This window comes from Podarcis melisellensis (assembly GCF_964234715.1).
Source record: "Podarcis melisellensis genome assembly, chromosome: 14".
Taxonomy (NCBI): Eukaryota; Metazoa; Chordata; class Lepidosauria; order Squamata; family Lacertidae; genus Podarcis; species Podarcis melisellensis.
The window spans coordinates 4,034,953-4,057,991 of NC_138546.1; the positions used below are offsets into that span (position 1 = coordinate 4,034,953).

The 23,039-nt window shown below is 44.6% G+C and overlaps 1 protein-coding gene across 5 annotated transcripts in view; it reads right to left on the reverse strand.

The window, feature by feature from the left end:
- The window catches only part of ELFN1 (extracellular leucine rich repeat and fibronectin type III domain containing 1), a 242,767-nt gene that overhangs the window by 153,415 nt on the left and 66,313 nt on the right, over positions 1-23,039 (reverse strand). For 4 of the 5 annotated variants that reach the window (XM_081889151.1, XM_081889153.1, XM_081889154.1 and 1 more), the window contains exon 2: positions 14,486-14,605. The gene's annotated coding sequence lies outside the window, so the exon portion shown is untranslated. Of the gene's footprint in view, positions 1-14,485; positions 14,606-20,102; positions 20,224-23,039 lie in introns of those variants that run through there. The other variant, XM_081889155.1, reaches the window with a different exon arrangement.

A 23,039-nucleotide genomic window follows, 5' to 3' on the forward strand; every position in this document is an offset into this window, starting at 1 on the left:
TTTCCACAAGGGAACGGAAGCACCCATGCAATGAAAGCATGGGGAAATAGCAAAGTTGTCCAATGACATCTGTTGCACGCCACACCCACTAGTGTGAATGAAAGTTAATGCAACATGCTGGTATATTGGTCAAAAAGCCACAGATCCATAACACTACCAGCACTGCGGTGTGACTGTAACAGCTGAAAACAGGACAGAAGTGCTAGCATTATAATCAGGAAAACAATCGCAGTCTTCCTCATGTCTGAATGCCCCCTTAGTCATAGAACTACAGAAGGCATTGCACGCATCTTCTGCTTTATGGCAGGTGTAAACAGAAGATGAGATGACAGAAGCTTCAGCTCCAGAGAGATGAGAGTCACATGGTCTGGCAGGATGAGGTGCCTGGGGGCTGAGGACAGTAGACGATGAGAAAGAACAGAGAAGGAATGGAGGAAGGAATGCAGGGAAGAAGAGGGATGGGACTAAATAAATAAAAAATTATTTATACCCCACCCTCCCCGGCCAGGGCTGGGCTCAGGGCAGCTAACACTAAATATGAATTACAATAAATGTAATAAGAAAAAAACAACAACTAACAACAAACAAACAAACAAACAAACAAACTATTCCACTATTGAACAGTTCTCACCCTCAAAGTCCTTCCTCATGCTGAGCTGTAAGCTTCTGTCTTCTCATTAAAGTCCATTGATTTCGGTCCTACCCTCTGGAGCAGCAGAAAGAAAGCTTTCTTCATCTTCCACGTGGAAGCCCTTCAGTTATCTGAAGATTGTGATCATATCACCTCATCATATCATCACAATCCCTTTTCATTTTAATGACCCTGAACAACTTGGTATCATCAGCAAACGTGACCAGTGCTCTGCTATAATTCTATCCTTTCCACTTTAAAAAATAAATAAACAAGCTTCTGTGATAGGAACCCATTCTGCTTGAGGATTCTTTGTGCAACTTGTTATGTACCAAGCTTGGATCCTAGTACAATAGGCAGGTAGGATCCTAGAACGCAACAACTGATTGGCCTGCAGGAGAAGACCAATCAGGCTCCAGGAGGATGTTAATCAGCCAATTAGGCTGGTTGGATTGTAGAATGCAACAACTGATTGGCCTGCAGGGGAAGACCAATCAGGCTCCAGGAGGGAAGCAGAATCAGCCAATCAGATGGGACTTATTGTGTAAATAATATATATAAAAGCCTGAGGGTTTTTTTTGGGGGGGGGGGAATTCAGTCACTGTTTTACAAGCTGCAATAAAGAGCATGAAATCACTGCAGGACTCTGAGTAGATTTCACAACTCAAGGAATTAACTTTCCTCACTCCACCACCCCACCTTCTTAGAATTGCACCAATAGCTTCAGTTCCCTGAGACAAATGTGGCTGTTGCCCGTATAGAGCCAATATCCGCTCTATGTGTCCTGTCTTGTTCAGTGTGCTGCTGCCGCTGCTTCCCAAGGAGATGGCCTTTCTGACAACAAATTGGCTTTCCCAGGGTCCTTCAGAGAAGATGCTTTAAAAAAATACAGACATTTCATTTTTTCCAGTATCATCCTTTCTGGGCAACATCCTTCCTGTGCCTAGAGTGGCTGGGCCAACCCAGTCAGATAGGTAGGGAACAAATTATTATTATTATTATTATTATTATTATTATTATTATTATTATTTCACAGCTCTCAGGAGCCAGATCCAGCTTTGACCTAACAGAGAAAATGATATCTGAGTTCTCAGTCATCTTGACTTGTGCAGAAGACTGCGGCAGCAAGAAGAGACATGCCCAGCTCACCAGAAATGAATGTTGCAGGCGCCATGGAGTTAATGATCTGTGATGCAGGGAGAGAAAGGGAAAGTTGCTGATCTCACACCAGGAATCCCTACTGATGGAGTTCCACTGGGTAGTCTCAGACAGGCAGTCTAATGAGGAGCCAGCCGCACACATCCAAACTGCACACTTGACAAAAGGAGTTCCTGTACCCTTGAAATGACCTTGTGGGGTCCCGACCTTGTAAAATGATGCTCAGGAGGAGGTATAACAGTAGCTGCAGCAGCAAAAATACAACTACCTTTAGCCTTCAGCTGCTCTCTTAAGTTGGCCAATGTGTGCTGATGTGGCAACTGACTGTTGCCAGCATCTCAGTCTTGGATGCCGGAGGCAATACCGTCAAAAAGAAAACACCATCGCACGGCTGGGAAGATGGGCAGAACTGGGCATGGCAAGGAGCAACACAAGGATCAGAAGTGGAAATGGCTCGTGGGCACCTTGGCCACCGCAAAAACCCAGCTGCATTGGCATAAACCAAATGCCTGATGACATCGTAGTAAGCTTTGACAGGCAATTTAGCACAGAATATACTAGTCCAAAGGGACGCGGGTGGCGCTGTGGGTTAAACCATAGAGCCTAGGACTTGCTGATCAGAAGATCGGAGGTTCAAATCCCCACGATGGGGTGAGCTCCCATTGCTCAGTCCCTGCTCCTGCCAACCTAGCAGTTCAAAAGCACGTCAAAGTGCAAGTAGATAAATAGGTCCCGCTCCGGCGGGAAGGTAAACGGTGTTTCCGTGCGCTGCTCTGGTTCGCCAGAAGCGGCTTAGTCATGCTGGCCACATGACCCGGAAGCTGTACACCGGCTCCCTCGGCCAATAAAGCGAGACGAGCGCCGCAACCCCAGTCGGCCACGACTGGACCTAATGATCAGGGGTCCCTTTACCTTTATACTAGTCCAAGTTCTCCAGCATCTCTCTATGGGACTATGCATGCTTACAGCAAAATCCAAGGGCTTCAGAAAAACCATATCTCCAGATGCTTAAGCAGTGATGGAGCTCTGGGCCCATCTCTGCTGTGATGTTGCCTATGAGTCCCTGCTCACAGTAGCATCCAGGGATACAGGGAACCACTGCAACTACATTTCCCATGGCTCCTATGATCCCTGGATGCTGCAGCAATCATATGGATGGTCTGGGAACATGTACCGTATTTTTCTGTGTATAAGACTAGGGTGGTTTTTTTTTTTACCAAAAAATTAGGTTTAAATTTAGGGCTCGTCTTATACACAGGTAGTGCTGAGGGGTGTTTTCTTAATTTGGAGTCCCCCAAAATAGGGGGTGTCTTATACATAGGGGCGTATTATACATGGGAAAATGTGGTATGTTTCTATGTCTCCTCTAAGCTGGAATCCCCTTATACTTAGCTGAAGAGCTTAGCTGAGGAACTGAAGCAAGTCTTGCATTGCCTTTCCTTAAATGGCACACGAGGAAGTGAATGACATGATATGGTTGCAGAACAATTCTGTAAGTCATCAGTAGAAGGCAATCTTCAAAATGCTCAGAACCAGCAAAACATAATCACATTTCTATGTGAATCTAAAATGTTTTGTACAAAGTAACTCCCAACAACATCAATGGGGCATTGTCCTGAGAAGGAGTAGATGACTGGGTCTCCATGAAGACACAATGGAAAGCTTTATCATTATGATTTTATTTAAATGATTTTTTTATTAAGTTTTTGTTTAACATCTCAAAATAAACATTTACATAATACCGTATATTCCATGACTTCCCTTCTTCCACTTCCCTGGTTCATTTCGTTTATCTATCATTCCTGCATTTTTACTATGTCAATTTTTGTCAGTTCTCCAATTTTACATCATTCAATGATTAATTAAACTGCTGAATTTATCTTAATGTTGCCAACGTTTTCAAATGTGTACAGTTATTTTCCATATAATCAGCAATAGATATTCTTCTTGCTCTCTTAGTCTATTCATTAAACTTGATAGTTCCGCATATTCTATCAGCTTAAGTTGACAGTCCTCCTTGCTCGGAACCTCTTTTACTTTCCATTTTGGGGCTAACAGAACATGAGCTGTCATTGTTGCGTACATAAAAAAAGGTTCTCTGACACCTGGAAACTTCACTATTCCTAACAAAAAATACCTCTGGGCTTTTGGGGAAGGTTGTTTTAGACATTTTTTTCATCTCATTATAAATCATTTCCCAGTATTCTTTAACTTTTTTACATGCCCACCACATATGAAAAAAAGTTCATTTTTTTACATTTCCAGCACAAATCCAATTCTGCTTTATACATCTTAGCCAATCTACTCAGAGTTAGATGCCATCTATGAATCATTTTCATATGATTTTGTTTCAATGCATAACATGCAGAAATTTTCAAATCATTCACCCAAAGTTTCCCCAAAGATTTAGGCCTTTATTGTGCCCTAAGTCCATTGCCCAGTGTGTCATTGAAGTTTTGACCAGCTCATCCTTTCTTCCCATTCCAATAATAATTTATTCTGTATTAACTCTCTTTCATACTGTGAGTTTTGGTCTGAAAAACCATGTTTCTTATCTAATTCAAACATATGTAGCTGGTGGTAATGTAACCAATATGTAACTTGGCTTCTTAAATCTTCCATTGGTTTCAGTTTGGGTTCACTCCCTGTAAAATCCAGCAAGTCTCTATAAATCACCCATTGTCTATCCATATTAATTCTCTTAATGGTAATTGCTTCAATGGGGGATAACAACAGAGGTGCTTTTCTTTCCAACAAATTTTTGTGTTTCTCCCAGACTCTATACAAATTTCTCCCAATAATGTGGCTCTTAAAGTTTTGTAGATTTTAGCTTTCCAATACCAAAGATATGCATTCTAGCCAAATTTTATATCATGACCTTCCAAATAAAAAAGGTGTGCATTTTCCAATACAATCCATTCCTTTAACCAACACAAACAGGCTGCCTCATAATATAATTGCAGGTCAGGCAGGGCAAAGTCTCCTCTTTCCCCCCTGCCAAACGAATTCAGAGATATCTCCCACACACACACACAATGGAAAGCTTTAAGTCACCTCCTACAAGATGTAAAGTGGAACAGTTTGGTATCTTCTCCAGAGAGCCAGCTCTAGAATGGAAGCACCACAACAGTGAAGGTTGTGCTGATGAGACCATCTATAAATATGGGGCCCCCGAGTAAGACCTCCTTCTGTGAATGGTGTGGTCCAACTGTGACTCATGGCAGACCTCAAAACCAGGTCAAAGAGCATTTTGCTGAACCAGGAGCTCAGACTGAACAGCCACTGACCTGCATACTGCTTCGTAAAAGCTCAACATTTATTGCTGATCCACTCTACAGTGCTATTTACCTATTGAACTTTTCTGCTTTAGCCATGGAGTTTTACATTTCTCATTCATCACTTATATGGCTTAACAATCTAGTCTAGCCTTACCCTCGGTAGAGAACAGATTGGCCTTTCTTTGATGATAAATTGTTTTTCTATTCAACCTAGAGCTCCCCCATGTCCCTTTGCCCACCATCTAAGCACCCATTAATAAATTTTAGTGGGGAAGACTCGTCACACGTTGACTTGTTACGATAAATCCTCACACTGGCCTTTGATATTGAATAACTTGACCAGGCTGTTCTGCACTTAGACAGCAGGAACATAGAAATCTGCCTTATGCAGAGTCAGATCATTGCTCTATCTAGCTAATATAAACAGAGATACAGTCATACTTCATGTTACGCCCGCTTCACGTTATGTTCTTTCAGGTTACGTCCTGTGGCGACCCGGAAGTACTGGAAAGGGTTACTTCCGGGTTTTGCCGCTCACGCATGCGCAGAGGCACAAAATGACGTCATGCGCATGTGCAGAAGTGGCGAATCGCAACCCACGCGTGCGCAGGCATACCGCTGCAGGTTGCGCTCTTTTCATGTTGCGAATGGGCCTCCGGAATAGATCCCGTTCACACCCAGAGGTACCACTGTAAAAAACTTATTTTTGGTGGTGCACTAGGTAAGTTTTTTAAAAAGCCAGCAGAAGCCATTTGGGGGTAGTTTTACCTAGCAGTTGGAGGAAATGTTCCCTCAGAGAATAAAGCCCTACCTTCTGGTGGCATAAGATCCGCTTTCAGTTTAGAAACACAACGTCAGAAGACAAAAATTGGCATTCTCCAAGTCCAACAGATAATTGCATGTAGCGTGTGCACTTAAGAACATAAGAATAACGTGCTGGATCAGGCCCATCTAGCGCAGCATCTTGTTCTCACAGTGGCTGACCAGTTGCCATAATGGCAAGTCCCCAAGCAGGACCTGGGCTCAAGAGCCCTCTCCTCGCCTGTGGTTTCCAGCAATTGGTGGACTGCCTTGGAAGACCTACATTGGCTCCCAGTACATTTCTGAGCACAATTCAAAGTGTTGGTGTTGACCTTTAAAGCCCTAAACAGCCTCAGCCCAGTAGACCTGAAGGAGCATCTCCACCTCCATCGTTCTGCCCGGACGCTGAGGTCCAGCACCGAGGGCCTTCTGGTGGTTCACTCATTGCGAGAAGCAAAGCTACAGGGAACCGGGCAGAGGGCCTTCTCGGTGGTGGCACCTGCCCTGTGTAACGCCCTCCCATCAGATATCAAAGAGATAAACAACTACCTGACATTCAGAAGACATCTTCAGGGAAGTTTTTAACGTGTGACATTTTAGTGTATTTTTGGTCTTTGTTGGAAGCTGCCCAGAGTGGCTGGGGAAACCCAGCCAGATGGGCGGGGTACAAATAATAAATTATTATATTATTATTATTGGACCATGTAGGCAGAGCATAGACTTCATCATGGCTAGTGGCCATGGGTAGCCTTATGTGTCACGATTTGGTCCAATCCTCTTTTAAAACCATCTAGGTTGGAAACCATCAATGCCACCAGAAGCAAACTCCACAGTTTAACTTTTCACTGCATGAAGAAGGAAAACAAAGGATTTATTCATGTATGCTACAACAGTGGCAAGAGTCTTGATAGCACAAGGATGGAAGAATGAGGAAACCCCGACAAAGGAACAGTGGCAAGAGAAATGGATGAGCTATGCAGAATTGGCTAAACTGACATGCAAACTGCAAGATAAGGACAACTGTGACTTTAAAGAAGAATGGGAACTTTTTACAAATTACTTTAAAAGACAACAAAATGAATTGGACTTTATACAATTTTATAATATGCAGAGAATAACATGTGTTGAGAAATCAGAGAGAGGAGCTGAGGGAAATCTCGGGGGGGGAGGGAGGCTTTGATGGGGAGGTGGGGGGAAGGGGGGAATAATGAATGATATGTTTTTGATATTTTGTTATGTTGAAATTGCTAATAAAAAACTTTTTTTTTAAAAAAAGAAATGTTTTCCTTTCTCTGTCGTGAACCTTCCCGCATTCAGCTTCGCTGGATGTTCTACCAGTTCTAGTGTTTTGAGAGTGGGAGAAAAAACTTGCCTCTCTCCGCTTTCTCTATGCCATCCTTAATTTCATAAACCTCTATCACGTTTCCCTCTTCTTTGCCTTTTCTCTAAAAGAGAAAGCACCAAATGGGGTCAACCTGTCCTCCACAGGACTCACTCTGCCCTCTTGGGTTGCCCTCAGGGCCGGATATAAGTTTGCTAAGGCCCTGAGCTACTGAAGGTAAAAGGGGGGGGGGCTTTTTATGTCCAGCTGTCCTTTGTCAACAACAAATTGTCATTATTTGTGTTGAATATATGTAGGGGTGAGCAAACTTTTTCAGCAGGGGGCCGGTCCACCATCCTTCAGACCTTGTGGGGGGCCGGACTACATTTGGGGGGGGAAGGAACGAATTCCTATGCCCCACAAATAACCCAGTGATGCATTTCCAATAAAAGGACGCATTCTACTCATGTAAAAACACGCTGATTCCCAGACCGTCTGCGGGCTGGATTTAGAAGGTGATTGGGCCAGATCCGGCTCCTGGGTTTTAGTTTGCCTACCCATGTGCTATATGGTAATTTATGGACCTAACAGGTATCTAAAGCCAGTTGCACATAACAAAATATGTACAGTGGTACCTCAGGTTAAGAACTTAATTTGTTCTGGAGGTCCGTTCTTAACCTGAAACTGTTCTTAACCTGAGGTACCACTTTAGCTAATGGGGCCTCCCGCTGCCACAGCTGCATGATTTCTGTTCTCATCCTGAAGCAAAGTTCTTAACCTGAGGTACTATTTCTGGTTAGCGGAGTCTGTAACTTGAAGCGTCTAACCCGAGGTACCACTGCATTTTATCCAAGTACATCCAGGTTTTCTCCCCTTTAATTTTTTTGGGGGGCTCCCCAAGTGAGTGGGGCCCTAAGCTATAGCTTGTTTAGCTTATACGTAAATCCGGCACTGGTTCCCCTCTGTTCTGTACCTCTTCCAACCCTACGCTATCCTTTTTGAGGAGAGGCAGCCAGAACGGTACATGGTAAATGTGGCCGCAGCACCTCACGCCCTCCTAGTTCAAAACAGCGCCATTGAGGCCGAGTGAAACAGCAGGGCATGGGAAACGCTCGGCTGTCTTTGCGGCTGCCGGGTTTTTGCTGAAAGAGGATTCCCTTTCAGCTCTCGGCGCCCACCGAGACCGTTTGCTGACAGCATGCAGCTCAAATATCATTTGCTTAATTTCTGTCCTGTGTATACACAAGAGAGCTCCTCTTTCTTGTCAACAAAAGGGCATCGGCGCACGCAAAAGCCTGAAGAACTTCCAGCCACTGGCTTTGCACAGCGCATGAAATATTGAAGGCACTTGTCAAAATGCCCTAATGGTTTTTTCTGGGGGGGGGGTCTCGTTGCTTCAGCTCCATTTCCCCCCAAGCCTGCCACTGGATCTTTTGAGGATTTCTCTCTGTTGAAGTCGCCTTAGACAACAGGAGCAAAAGGAGTGAGAAAATATGCTGTGTTTCCTGGCAATATCCTCCCCTCCCCGCCTGTTGTTCTTCGGAGAGCATACAGGCGCTTGAAATATCATTTTTACTTCTACCTCTAGAATATAAAATAAAACAGATTGATACCCGCAACTTGCCAACCTCTCTGCATTGCCGGCTAAAAGAATTACATAAATATCCACTGTGTCGGCTCCCACCTCGTACGTCTGGGATTCTGTCATTTTGGATGTCTCACTTAATTTGTGTTACTTGGTCACTAGATTGTATCCTTTCACTCCTGATTTGTTTTGAAGTGTGAAATGAAGTAGTGTTCTAATGTTATTTTCATGCTGACTGGGGATAGATAGATTGGTTCAGGATCCGTTTTTTAAAAAAGCAAACCAACTATCATGTCTAAGGCAGCAGGCAAGGAAAGAATCACCTTGAATCTAGAGTTTCAAAAGATTTGGTCATATTTTGTAGACGCATTCCATAGAAAGGTAAGGGAGGGAGTAAAAAGAGGGGCATATCTATGTTGCAAGGTGTACAGCACATCACATGCAGTTCAGATGAGACTCTCACATTTCATTTGCAAAAATAAAAGCAAGTTTCTAGAACAGGCACCCCCAACCTCGGCCCTCCAGATTTTTTGGGACTACAACTCCCATCATCCCTGACCACTGGTCCTGTTAGCTAGGGATGATGGGAGTTGTAGTCCCCAAACATCTGGGTGGCCAGGGTTGGGGGTGCCTGTTCTAAACCTCATGACTGAGGATATTTGTATGGTGAGATATTTAAAAGCATAGACATTTCCAGTGGTGAGGAAATGAGCTTCGGTGCCTTGCGTAACACCTTGCAGAAGCAGAGTAACTTGTGCACAATTGACATAGTCAATTTTTTAAAACTGCAATCATAAAATGCATACGTTTGGCTGTTCAGCCAGGCTGGGATCTGTTCATGCAATAGAATGCTATGGTAGAATAGATTTCCAGTGCAATCCTAGGCAAGAATGGGCTGCAAACATCACCACCACTGAAGTTTTATGTGTAAAAATCTCAAATCTGAAATTCAAATAGAGGGAGCTGAAATTTTACTTGGAAATGGGAAATTGAAATCCTTAGACCTGTTTGCATCTTTTGGTTATTGTGATGAGCATGAAATCTCATGTTGTCAAATACAACGCTGTCCTTCCATGAATTCCTTCCATTTTAGGGGTTTTCTAAGTTCTTTGGGTGAAATGCTCATTTATGCCTTTAAATTGCCATCACTCCACCTTGCTCACCATTGCTCTTTGGGACATCAAGTAGCCAAATCTGATTCTTCACCATTTTGCCTACTGGGGTCTTGTGATACAGTGATGTCAGGCGTAGCATTGTGACATCATCCTGTTCACCGTGTGATCCCTGTCTGGGTGGAAGAGCCCAGGAGACTAATTCACAATGAGGAAGAAAAGGAGAAACATTGGTTGCATTTATTTTAACATTGTTCCCCCTGCTTTTCTTCCATTAGGAGATCTCAGTGCAACTACTGGGACAGAGATACAATATCAAAAGAGCACGATGAAATAACAATTCAATCAGGGAAAAAATGTAAATAAAGGAGCAATAGCCAGGAAGGCAATGGTGCTGAACAGCGTTGAAGAAAAGGGGAGTTATTTGTAGCATCTAGTTATTTTTAAGAGAAATTTCTACCGCTCTGAAATCAACAGTTTTGACCTGAAAATGGAAACCTCTTAAATATTTGCCGTAGACAGATGGGCAACTATCAGACCCTGTCCAATATTATTATATGCCAACGAGTAAACGATACAAAATGCCACTGCATGTCAGTGATCAAATATGCAACCGTGATTTCGCTCATCATCAGATGTCAAATGCTAGATAGAAAATATTCATTGGGTGTTCTGTGGCAAACGGCTAGTTAACCTTTGCCCCCTTCAGATGTGCAATTCTCATCAGCCCCAGCCAAGTCCAGAATTTTCAGAGGAGAATTTGAAAGCAGACTCACGCCAGACATCTAAAGCACACCCAGTACACACAACATCCCCTCAAAACCCCCAGAAACTGCTGTTTCCTCCTCACAAAGCTACAATTCCCAGCATCCTTAAACTGTGGTTCCCAGGACTCTTTGGGTGGAGCCACGTATTTTATTTTATTTTAAATTTTTTATTAAATTTTAGTAATACAGAAAAAGAAACACACATACAAAAATAAGGCTACTATTTACATACACATAAAAATCCCACCACCAAACCCTTTGACCCCCCCTCCACGACTTCCATATCTTATAGATTTGATACTATCATTGCAATATTTAAATTTAAAATTTTGATCTCATTATGACATTCCTCAGCATCTTAAAAAGCAGAGACATCACCTTACCAACAAAGGTCTGTATAGTTAAAGCTATGGTTTTCCCAGTAGTGATGTATAGAAATGAGAGTTGGACCGTAAAGAAGGCTGATCACCAAAGAATTGATGCTTATGAATTATGGTGCTGGAGGAGACTCTTGAGAGTCCAATGGACTGGAAGAAGATCAAACCTATCCATTCTGAAGGAAATCAGCCCTGAGTGCTCACTGGAAGGACAGATCCTGAAGCTGAGGCTCCAATACTCTGGCCACCTCATGAGAAGAGAAGACTCCCTGGAAAAGACCCTGATGTTGGGAAAGATTGAGGGCACAAGGAGAAGGGGAAGACAGAGGACGAGATGGTTGGATAGTGTTCTCGAAGCTACCAAGAGGCGGTGGAAGACAGGAGTGCCTGGCGTGCTCTGGTCCATGGGGGTCACGAAGAGGCGGACACGACTAAATGACTAAACAACTAAACAACAACAACAACATGACATTCTTAATTAATATTTTCTACTTTACTCCTTTAACCTAAGCATATCAACCTATTCGTTCTTGAACAGTGTTCATCCATGTATTCTTCAAAACATTGCCATTCTAGACTGAGTTTTTGGATTGTCTGTGTTCTTATGTATACAGTTAGCTTTGCCATTTCTATAAATTGACTTAGTTAGTATAGCCAGTCTTCTTTTGTGGGTATTACTTCGCTCTTCCATTTGCTGGCATATACTATCCTGGCAGCTGCTGTAGCATATAAGAAAAATCCTTTCTTTTTCTGTGGTATGTCTTTTCCCAATAAGCCTAATAAATATGCCTCTGGTTTCTTTTGTAAAGATGTTTTTTAACATTTTTTTTTAGTTCTTCATGAATCATACCCCAGTAGTGGGTGGAGCCATGTATTTTAAATGTATTTTAAATGTGTGTTGGATTCGCTTTGGTGTGAACCTGCCCTGGGATGCCAACTTTGACCAAAGCAGAGTAACAATTTTGCTTCCCGTCACAAGGAACACCCTACTAGCGTATTCTTCAAATCCATCTTTTCGGGGGAAAGCAACGACATGTAGAAACAAATGCAAAGTTTAAACTTAATTTTCTTTGCGCATCCTTTTTAAAGGAATCGCCAGGATCCTTCTATGCTGCTGCTGTTGCTTTATTAAAAGATCACGGAGTGGCAATCAGCATTGTGGCCTAACAGCCCCATTACCTGGGCCTTGATCCTCAGGGAAAGCAGTAATCCCCTGTTGGTGACATCACAGGCCGTTGCCATGGAAACATCACAACCCCGGGCTTTATTAGTTTGCCACGAGATTATAGCGAGGAGGAAAAATGGGCATGCAAAGACTTGTTGAAAGACAAATATCTCAGGCAATTAGCAAAACCAGCAAGGAAAAATTATGATAATACAGGAGATAGGAACATTAATCCAATTTATAAGTATAATCTACCCCAAAGTACTCCCCAGCGAAAAGGTAGCTCTTTCACGGCCCCTTCATTCTTAAGTAAACTGAAGTTGGGGAATAACATGCAACAGTGCAGTAATTTGCTTCATTAGACGTTTCATTGGGCAATTTGAAAGTTTATTATAAAACTACAGCTTGAAGGTTTAGGAAGTTACAGTCCTGCTTGTCAACCTATATTCAATATTTCCATATTTAGTTGGAAGCCGCCCAGAGTGGCTGGGGAAACCCAGCCAGATGGGCAGGGTATAAATAATAAATTATTATATTATTATTATTAATTTGTGTCTGGAAATCAGAGACGAGGCACTTCTCTCTTTCCATGTGTAGAAACTGGTTCCCAACATTCTGTCACACTCTTGTGTGACCAAGGGAAAGAACCCAAGATGGTGCTGTATACATATAGTAGCTGGCTTGGTTCTGGAAATCAGAGATGGGACGTATGTCTCTATGTCATTGTGTACAGAAAAACAGGATCTCAATGTTCTGTCACACTCCTGTGTGACCAAGAGAAAGAACCAAGGATGGTGCCATATACAAATAGTAGCTGGCTTAGAAATCAGATCCAAGGCATACCTATCTGTTTCTTCATGTATATAAAAGCAGGTAGCCAACACTCTGTCACATGCTAATGTGACCAAGAGACCGAACCCAAGATGGTGCCATATACATATAGTAGCTGGCTTGATTCATCATCGCTGAGCACACCAGTTGAATAATGTGTTTAAAAGAGCAGCTAAGTCAACACTCCTCTATCTTTTCCTACCCCATGCAAAGTATTACGGTAGATGTTTGTCACCAACAGTGATCCTGAGAGTTTGTGGACACCGTGTATTCTACGTGCACAGTGACAGTGTGACCCTCATCCTGGTGGTTTTGCAGAAATGAGAAGTCTTGATCATAGATGCTCAACCTGTTTGCTGGCCCCTCTCTATATCTGCGGCCAGCACTCTTAGCAGGACTAAGGAAAGGATTCTAGTGTGGAGCTCTAAAGAAAACTGGGTGTGGCTATGCAAGGTTAGAGCAAAGTCCATTCTTAATGGTGCCCATCATTTGCTTCCATATAGGATATTCAGGTTGAGCGCCGCCCTATAAGAGTTTGGATTGGATTTGATATCCCGCTTTATCACTACCCGAAGGAGTCTCAAAGCGGCTAACGTTCTCCTTTCCCTTCCTCCCCCACAACAAACACTCTGTGAGGTGAGTGGGGCTGAGAGACGTCAGAGAAGTGTGACTGGCCCAAGGTCACCCAGCAGCTGCATGTGGAGGAGCGAGGAAGTGAACCCGGTTCACCAGATTATGAGTCCACCGCTCTTAACCACTACACCACACTGGCTCTCCATTTTGGACCCCCCAAAATGGCCCAATGAGAAACCTGACTAATAACGATACAGACAGAAGGTGAAACTTGAAGCTCATGCACACTGGTAAATAGAGTGCAAAGTCAGCAATATACATCATAATGCCCAGTTTCTTAGGATCAGCAAGGCTGCATCCTAAGCCTGGGGCTCCTGGGAGTAAGTTCCACTGAAGTTTCTTCTGACAGCACAGGTTCAACTTCTAAAGCGCATCGGACAATAACCAAAGATTTGCAATGAGCTGAAATGCAACCTTTCACTTTTAACTAGAAATGGGGGGAAAAGAACACCTCACAAAGAAATGTTGCTAGTGTGGACAAGGAACCCCGTGGAAAAGAAAAAAGGGTCCAACCTCTGCTGGATTATATCCCTCTGTCTCAGACTTCTACACTAATCCGTCACAAGTAAACTTGAAAGCCTTGTTATCACCTCATTCACTTGTCAGAGGAAGGAGAATCCCTCCGTTGTCTTGGAGACGGCACCATTGCTCCTGCTCAGAGAAAGTCCTGGTGCTCTGCTCCCCTTCCCCACCTTCACTACACCACTGGCCATACGTCAGTTCATGCCTCAATAAGCTGAACCTTTGACAAAACTTTGCCATACTGAAAGCTCTTTCCTCTGCAAGGACTCCTAGCTTGCATTTGAAGGCAATTAGTAATGTGTACCTGGAGCTTCATCCTTCCTCGCAGAGCAAGCAGCGTTGTGGAACGTGTTGTTGACTTGCAGGGATGTTCTGACATTCTGGTGCCACCAAAGGATTTAGACACCGCTCACGGCTGGAAGTCCTGTGCCAAAGAACAGAGAAAAAGAGTTTTAACTGGAGGGGAAAACCCACTCACACATATACATGCCAAAATGGCCCAGATCTGGAAATGGGGTTGATTTACAGATGTAGTGGAAAAGTTCGCAAAGTTCAAATGGACGTATACAAGACATGTGGCAAGACACAACTCAGGCTGATGGAATAAAGAGGTACGGAGACCCTGCAATTTCAAAAGACCAAGCGAGTGATCACTTTTATGATGGATGGGTGATCTAAAACAGGCATCCTCAAACTCGGCCCTCCAGGTGTTTTGGGGCTACAATTCCCATCATCCCTGACCACTGGTCCTGTTAGCTAGGGGTGATGGGAGTTGTAGTCCCAAAACATCTGGAGGGCCGAGTTTGGAGATGCCCGATCTAAAAGTAGCAGCAGGGCTTATGTGGCTGCAAAGAAACAACAATGAAGAGAACTTGAAGAGGCATATGTCCAAGGATGTGTTTGGTTAATTTTTATTGAAAGTTTTCAACATAAAATACAATAAAAGTTAAACCAATCGAAAGACAAAGATTAATGAAGAACCAAAATAAGAAAAAAGAAAAATCAAGGAATAGAGAGACGGAAAAGAAAAGGAATATACAGTGGTGCCTCAGTTTATGAACTGAATCCGTTCCTGAAGTCTGTTCTTAAACCGAAACCGTTCTTAAACCGAGGCGTGCTTTCCCTAATGAGGGCACCCGCCGCTGCTGCCCTTCCACCATTCAGCTTCCGTTCTTAGACCAAGGTGAAGTTTGCAAACCGGGACGCTACTTCTGGTTTAGCGGAGTTTGTAAACCAAATTGTTCGTAAACAGGACTGTTCTTAAACTGAGCTACCACTGTATACAAAGACATTTCCTCACATTTATGGTATATCATATCCTTTACCCATACACAGAAAGGTAGACCCTCCCAGCTCCTATTTCCTCCCCCAGTCTCCCACCCTGAGAGACCCTTTCTACCCTGCCTTTCATGCGGGGACCAACAGCTTCCAGCTATATAGCCAAGAGGTGCCTATCTAAGGATGGATGTCAAATGCTATAGTGTAGAAGAAGAATCAAATGAGAAAAGCCAATCAGCCTCAGCTTTAAGGCAGCTGGTGACTGTTAGCTGGGCTGGGAGACAGTTGTATTTGACCAACAGGGAAACTGAGGCTCTGAGGAGTCTGAAACACTTGTACGAGGGGCAAGGGCAGAGCTACGACAGCGCGTATAAAACCTGGTTTCACTGCTGGAGCAGAGAAGAGTCGCGTCAAATATTTTGCAAGCTGGTGCTGATTTCTCCAAATGCATAAAATTTTCCTTGAGCAGTTATTGCCACCCTGATTTCCTAGGACAACGTCCACCCTCCAAGAGCTTTAGCAGGAGAAGAACTGGATTCTGTGTCCACCCCTCTTATCTAAATCCAGTTGGTAAGGTGGACTGGCGACACCATCCCTGAATGGCTGGGCTCTCATAAATACAAGCGGGTGGGGGAATTGCAGAAAAGTACCAGCAAGCTTGGGACGCAGGTGGCACTGTGGGTTAAACCACAGAGCCTAGGACTTGGCGATCAGAAGGTCGGCGGTTCGAATCCCCATGACGGGGTGAGCTCCCGTTGCTCGGTCCCTGCTCCTGCCAACCTAGCAGTTCGAAAGCATGTCAAAGTGCAAGTAGATAAATAGGTACCACTCCGGTGGGAAGGTAAACACTGTTTCTGTGCGCTGCTCTGGTTTGCCAGAAGCGACTTAGTCATGCTGGCCACATGACCCGGAAGCTGTACGCCGGCTCCCTCGGCCAATAAAGCGAGATGAGCGCCGCAAGCCCAGAATCGGCCACAACTGGACCTAATGATCAGGGGTCCCTTTATCTTTACCTTTACGAGCAAGCCTATGGGTAAAAACAAACACAAAACAGCCTTCAAAAGACCGAAAGGAAGGGGATTTTTTGTTTTGTTTTAACTCTTCCGTAGCCTTTGAAACAACGTCTGCACCAAGAACCAAATAGCGAACACATTCAGCGCGGAACTCATTTCCATGCACTGCGCCTCGGCACCTGCTGAGGTCATCTCCTCTCTCACAGATTCTCGGAGGACAATTTGCCATCATCTCTCTCACTTGCATTCCAAATTCTGGTCCCTTCCTTGACGGCGGTGCAGCTGACAGCCCACAGCATTGCATTCGCTGCACTGAATAGTCTATTGACGACTTGGTGCCTAATGCCTACAATGAGAAGCAGAGGAAACAAATCTACCGTAATTTTCCATGTTTAGTGCCTTATTACGGTGGCTGCCTCCACTGATTAGTTTGCATTTTTCCTGCGACGCCTTCCTGAGCGCTCCTCCTGCTCCGCATCCTTTATCTTCATCTTCAGCTATCAATGAGCTCTGGCTGCTTGTATCGGCAGACACGGCAGAAGCTTTTGAGAGGGGCTGTGGATGGAGAGGCCGGGCCTTGAAGCTCCAAAAACCTTGCCTCTGCCATGAACTGAACAGGGGGCTGGAGCTACCATCACTCTGCCCATTTATCACATGAAAACAAAGAAGTGGAGCAATAGCGGTGCAGCAATAAAACTGCCGCCACATTTGCAAAGCTAAGCAGGGTCCGGTCTGGTTTCAAATTGGATGGGGGACCATTTGTTGAGATTCCTGCTTTACAAGGAGTTGCACTAGACCACCCTCGGGGTTCCTCCCAATTCTACAATTATATGATTCTCTGATTTTAATTCAAGCTGGCCAATCTAAAACTCGAACTCACAGCCCTAACTGGGAAGCACTGCCCATCCCACCTGCAAAGTGGAGCTAATACCTTTCAAGGTTGGTCTAAGGCAGGGCTCAGGTGCCTTAGACCCACAGGGGCTGGATGTGCCCCCCCAACTCCATCTATCTGCTCATCCCGCTCTAAGTTACACTGCCTTCTAGCCCTGGTTCAGACCTCCCTCAAGTGTTTTTACCTGCCTGGAATATATCGTTGAACTCTGATGTTGCCCCTTGCTTCCCAGGACAGAGAGGGGAATGTGAGCGTGTGTAGAAACTAGCCTGCTGTCCAGAGGTAAATTTTGCATTCATTACCCAGCCCACCAATGGCATCTGGCCCCCAGATAGTTACTCAGAATGGAATGTGGCCCTTGGCCTGAGAAAAGTCTCATCCCTGCTGCAAGATCCCCCTTTGAATCCACTGTCTCACCGTATCCCAACCCAGACCATTCCAGATGTTGTCAAACTCCAACACCCATCATCCCTGACCATTGGGCATGCTGGCTGGTGATGAAAGGAGCTGGATCTGGAGAGCGCCAGGAGACACTGCACTATTTAGGTGTATGGAGCATGTATACACTTCTCCCTTTCCGGCTGAGCTCACTGCCTCTCCGTATATTGACACTGTTCACAACTTGGTTTGAGAAAAGCAAGAAGCAAGAAGCGGTTGCATCCTCAAATGTTTGGCCTCAGAAATAAATGGAGGAAATAAAATGGTGGATAGCAGGGGAAACTGTACAACTGAGCTGGTTCGGAGGAAAAGGTAGTATGATTGCCTTAAGGCACACACACACACCCCTTACACCATCAGTTAATAAGTTTCATTTAAAGGCAGAGAAAGAGGAGAGAAACTTCTGCTTACTGATTCGCTGCTTAATTGCAGACTCCGCATCCGGGTGGAGGATCGACTCCCCATTCAAAAGCAATTTCGTATCTGGTTCCCGTGGGATCCATTCCGCTGCCGACGGATCTCTCCAGGCCTCCTCATTGTCTTAACTTATTACCCAGGCAGAGAATGAATAAACAACTTAACTGAGATCATTCTCCTTCTCCCCACCCCACAAGTAACATGACTCAGAAGGTTGCATTACTCATCACGAACCTGGTGCCTCCTCTCCCCTTCAAACGCTTTTGGAATTGTTTGTGGCTAATAAGTCCTTCCCCCAGGAAGTTATTGTTCTGTGCGGGGAAATCCTCTTGATGTTCTTTGAAATGTAACGGTACAAGTGTTCAGGGAACAATCCCATTGAAAGTACACATGAATGTGATGGGCGAGTCCTAAGACTATAAGACGTGGCTGCTGGATTGGACCAGTGACCCATCAAGCCCAGCATCCTGTTCTCCCAGTGGCCAACCAGACGCCTGTGGGAAATGTTATGTACTGAAGTTCTCACCCTGGGCCAGCAGGGGGATACTGTAGATAGTTATGCAAATGAAGGATCGAAAGTGACGTTCAGCGATTGGCTAGTTACAGAAAATGGTTACTGTTGCATTCTAGTGGAGCTCTATATAAGCAGGCTGACTGAGCTCCTCAGTTCAGTTCTGTTGCAGCTTACAAATAAAGAGCTGCTTTGGAAGAATCGCTGTGTCGTCTGATATGTTCGCCCACAACTTAACAGGAAACCTGCAAGCAGGATGCAAGCACAAGAACAATCTCCCTTCCTGTGGTTTCCAGCAACCCATATTCCAGAAACATTGCTGTCTCCAACTGTGGAGGCAGACCTAGCCATCATGGCTGCTGGTCACAATAGGCCTCTCCTCTATGAATTTGCTTAATCCTCTTTTAAAGGCATCTGGGTTTTTGCCCATCAATGCCTCCTGGAGGTGCGAGTTCCATAGTTATGCGCTGCACAAAAAAGTTGCATCTTGTTTTCTATCATGAATCTCCCCATATTGAGAATAATAATAATAATAATAATAATAATAATAATAATAATAATAATTTATACCCCGCCCTTCCCGGTTCAAAAACCAGGCTCAGGGCAGCTAACAACAATTTTAAAACACTTTAAAACACTTAATTATAAAAGCATAAAATACAGTATAGAAACATGAATAGAAATAAAAATCAAAAATCAATTAGATAATCCCCAGGGCTAGCTGGCTGAATTGGTCCTACTTGGGCCAGTGAGGAGGCCAGGGGAGAATTAGCTGTGGGGCCCCAGAGCGGGTGATCTTCATAAAAGGGGAGGGGGAAGGAAGAGAAGGGAAATAAAATATCAGGCTGAATTCAAATTAAAGGCCAGGTGGAATAGCTCTGTCTTACAGGCCCGATGGAAGGAGATTAATTTCTGCAAGGCCCTAGTCTTATGGGACACAGCATTCCACCAGGTCGGAGCCATCACTGAAAAGGCCCTGGCCCTGGTGGATAGTCTCCTTAGGGCCCGGGACCTCTAAACTATGGTTATTCATGGACCTTAAGGTCCTCTGCGGGGCAGACCAGGAGAGGCAGCCCCATAGATATGAGGTGATATCTATGAGTTCTAGTGTTAGGAGAAAGGGAGAAATTTGTGGACATCCGATTCAGGCATCTGGTTGGCCACTGTGAGAACAGGATGCTGGACTAGATGGGCCATTGGCCTGATCCTGCAGGCTCTTCTTGTGTCCCTGTTTGTAACAGAGAGAGAGGTGAAGTCTGCAGGCTGCAAAATGCCTAGAGAGGGCCTTTCACAATGCCACAGATGTCATGGCACCAAGCTTGCTTGCTGCCAAACAGCAGCCACACTCGAAAGAGAGAGAAAAGAGACTCACGTCGAATGTGATCCAAGTTGGGTCATTGTCTCCCTCTTACACCCTCTGAAGAGTCAACATCTTCTGGCGCCAGGTATCTGTAATACCACCTCCTTCTGGCGTGGGGGGGGGGGGGGCTTGGTAGTTCCACCACCCTCAGAGGTAGCAGCCTAGGAAAAGATCACATTCTGTGGCAGCCCCTACACTGCATAATTCCCTTCCCACAAAGGTGTGTTTGGCACCTTTGCCTTGTAGTTTTCCTCAAATGCTGAAGAGCCACCTCTTTCACACCTGAGTCAAATCATTTGTTAGAACCTGCCCTCGTTCCTGTAACCTGTTTCACCTGAATATTGCATTGCTGCAAACTGCCCTGAAGCCTCACAGTGAGGGGATAGGACTCAACGAAGTGTGGCCTCGCCTTTTAAAAAAGAAAAAAGGGCATCTTGCAGCTGCTCAAAAATGCCCTCAGTTAAAGAGCTCAAAAACTGCCAACTTCCCCCAAGAGAGGCTTCATTTTCTGCTGCTGTTTGTGGTTTGCCTTATTATCATTGGTTTAACATACTGCGGGATGTCATTTCTGGTCCGCAGCTCAGTGACCTTTGCAAGTCTGCCTCCATCCATCAAGGAATTTTCGTAAGTAAATAGCCAAAAGATCCCACTCCACTTTACTCTAGATGTTCAACATTTGTGGAGTGGAAAGGACATATTTTTCCTCCCCTCTTTCTAAATCACACATATCAAAGCAGAAGGGAGCACCTTCTTCCTCTTTGCTTTGTATCTACTAAGGAATACCAAACTTCCTTTTTGGGGGGAATTAAAGTAAAAAGTTGCCAAGCACAGCTTGTATCCTTTAATACAGAGATAAGCAAACTTCCAGCTTGCTGGACGTACTTATTGCAACCCCAGTATCTACCAACCAGAGCTGAGTGCAAAAGACATACAGTTCAAAAAGAGCACCTCTGAGCACATCCAGACTTCCTTTTCAGTAAAGGTAAAGGTAAAAGGACCCATGACCATTAGGTCCAGTCGTGACCAACTCTGGGATTGCAGCGCTCATCTCGCTTTATTGGCTGAGGGAGCCGGCGTACAGCTTCCAGGTCATGTGGCCAGCATGACTAAGCCACTTCTGGTGAACCAGAGCAGCGCACGGAAACGCTGTTTACCTTCCTGCTGGAGTGGTACCTATTTATGTACTTGCACTTTGAGGTGCTTTCGAACTGCTAGGTTGGCAGGAGCAGGGACCGAGCAACCGGAGCTTACCCCGTCACAGGGATTCGAACCTTCTGATCGGCAAGTCCTAGGCTCTGTGGTTTAACCCACAGTGCCACTCGTGTCCCTCCACTAGCTGAGTTAAGAAAGGTTTAAAATAGTTTTACAATGTTCTCATATATCCCTTAGGAACCCAAAACAGCAAGGGATTTCTTGGGCTACTCTGAAGGGCTTGGGTTTCTTTAGAAGAGCTGGAGGACTATGGTGTCCTCAATATTTGCTTTATTTACAAATATCAAAGCTGAGCTGAGAGGATACAAAATGCTCTTAAAAGCGGAAGGCATTGCACCCAGGGCCGCTGTGCCCTGCTTTCTGCCAACACCAGCTAGACCAGCCTTTGTCAACCTGGTGCCCTACAGAAGTTTGGGGCAGCTCTCTTCTACTTCGTCAGCATCACCACCAAGTAATCATCATCTCCTCTGCTGAACAGGCTCATTGAGGCAGAGTAGCGAGCCCAGGAAAAAACGCACAGAGGTTTGCTGCTCTCGACTATCCAGCATAAAATGCGGAAGATTAAAACAAATGCCGGGGGAAGAAATTATATGCTAAATTTCAGCTTGACGCGATTTGAAATGGCTGAGCCCTTAAGCCCTGGAAGTTAGGATTTTAAGAACACATAATGAGGGCGGGGAAAGGATACTGTAATAAAATGCAAAGTATAGCTTTACAGAGGTATTCTTTAAAATTTAAAAAAAGAAGAAAACGAAAGGAGCTGAGCCCGCTAGCGACCGATTTTCAAATATCGGTATCATTACCTTCTGATTACATCCTGCTTTTTATTAGAAATGCAAAATATTTAAAGCATTACAGTGGGAGAAGAACATGAATTTCCCTGCAATTGATGCCTCCCAGCTCATTCTCTTGTTCCTATCTCGTAAGACCAGCCACACAAAATTGAAAATATATGTTGCGGGGGGCAGGGGGGCGGGGCGGAGAGAACAGGATCACAGAACCATAGAATTGTGTTGGAAGGGACCCAGAAGCAAATCTAGTCCAACCTCCTGCAATGCAGGAATCACAACTAAATAATTTAGTAGGCCAGCCCCATCCCACCTTAATGTCAAGAATGCCTACATTCATTCTGCAACCTGCCAACATCTAGAGGCCACCCCTCTGGCTCCCCCACCATAGCGCATCCCTCAAAATTGATGGGCTGAGGATGCATCTCTTGGTGCTAAAGGCAGTACGGTGTAGTGGTTAGAGTGCTGAAAGGTGGCATATAAATGTAATAAATAAATAAATGAAAGATGATGATGATGATGATGATACCCCACCCATCTGGTCGGGTTTCCCCAACCACTCTGGGCAGCTTCCAACAAAATATTAAAACCACAATAAAACATGAAACATTAAAAACTTCCCTGAACAGGGCTGCCTTCAGGTATCTTCCTAAAAGTCAGATACAGTGGTACCTCTGGTTAAGAACTTAATTCGTTCCGGAGGTCCGTTCTTAACCTGAAACTGTTCTTAACCTGAGGTACCACTTTAGCTAATGGGGCCTCCTGCTGCCACCACACGATTTCTGTTCTCATCCTGAAGCAAAGTTCTTCACCCGAGGTACTACTTCCTGGTTAGTGGAGTCTGTAGCCCGAAGCATCTGTAACTCAAGGTACCACTGTAGATGTTTATTTCCTTGACATCTGGTGGGAGGGAGTTCCACAGGGCAGGTGCCACTATCGAGAAAGCCCT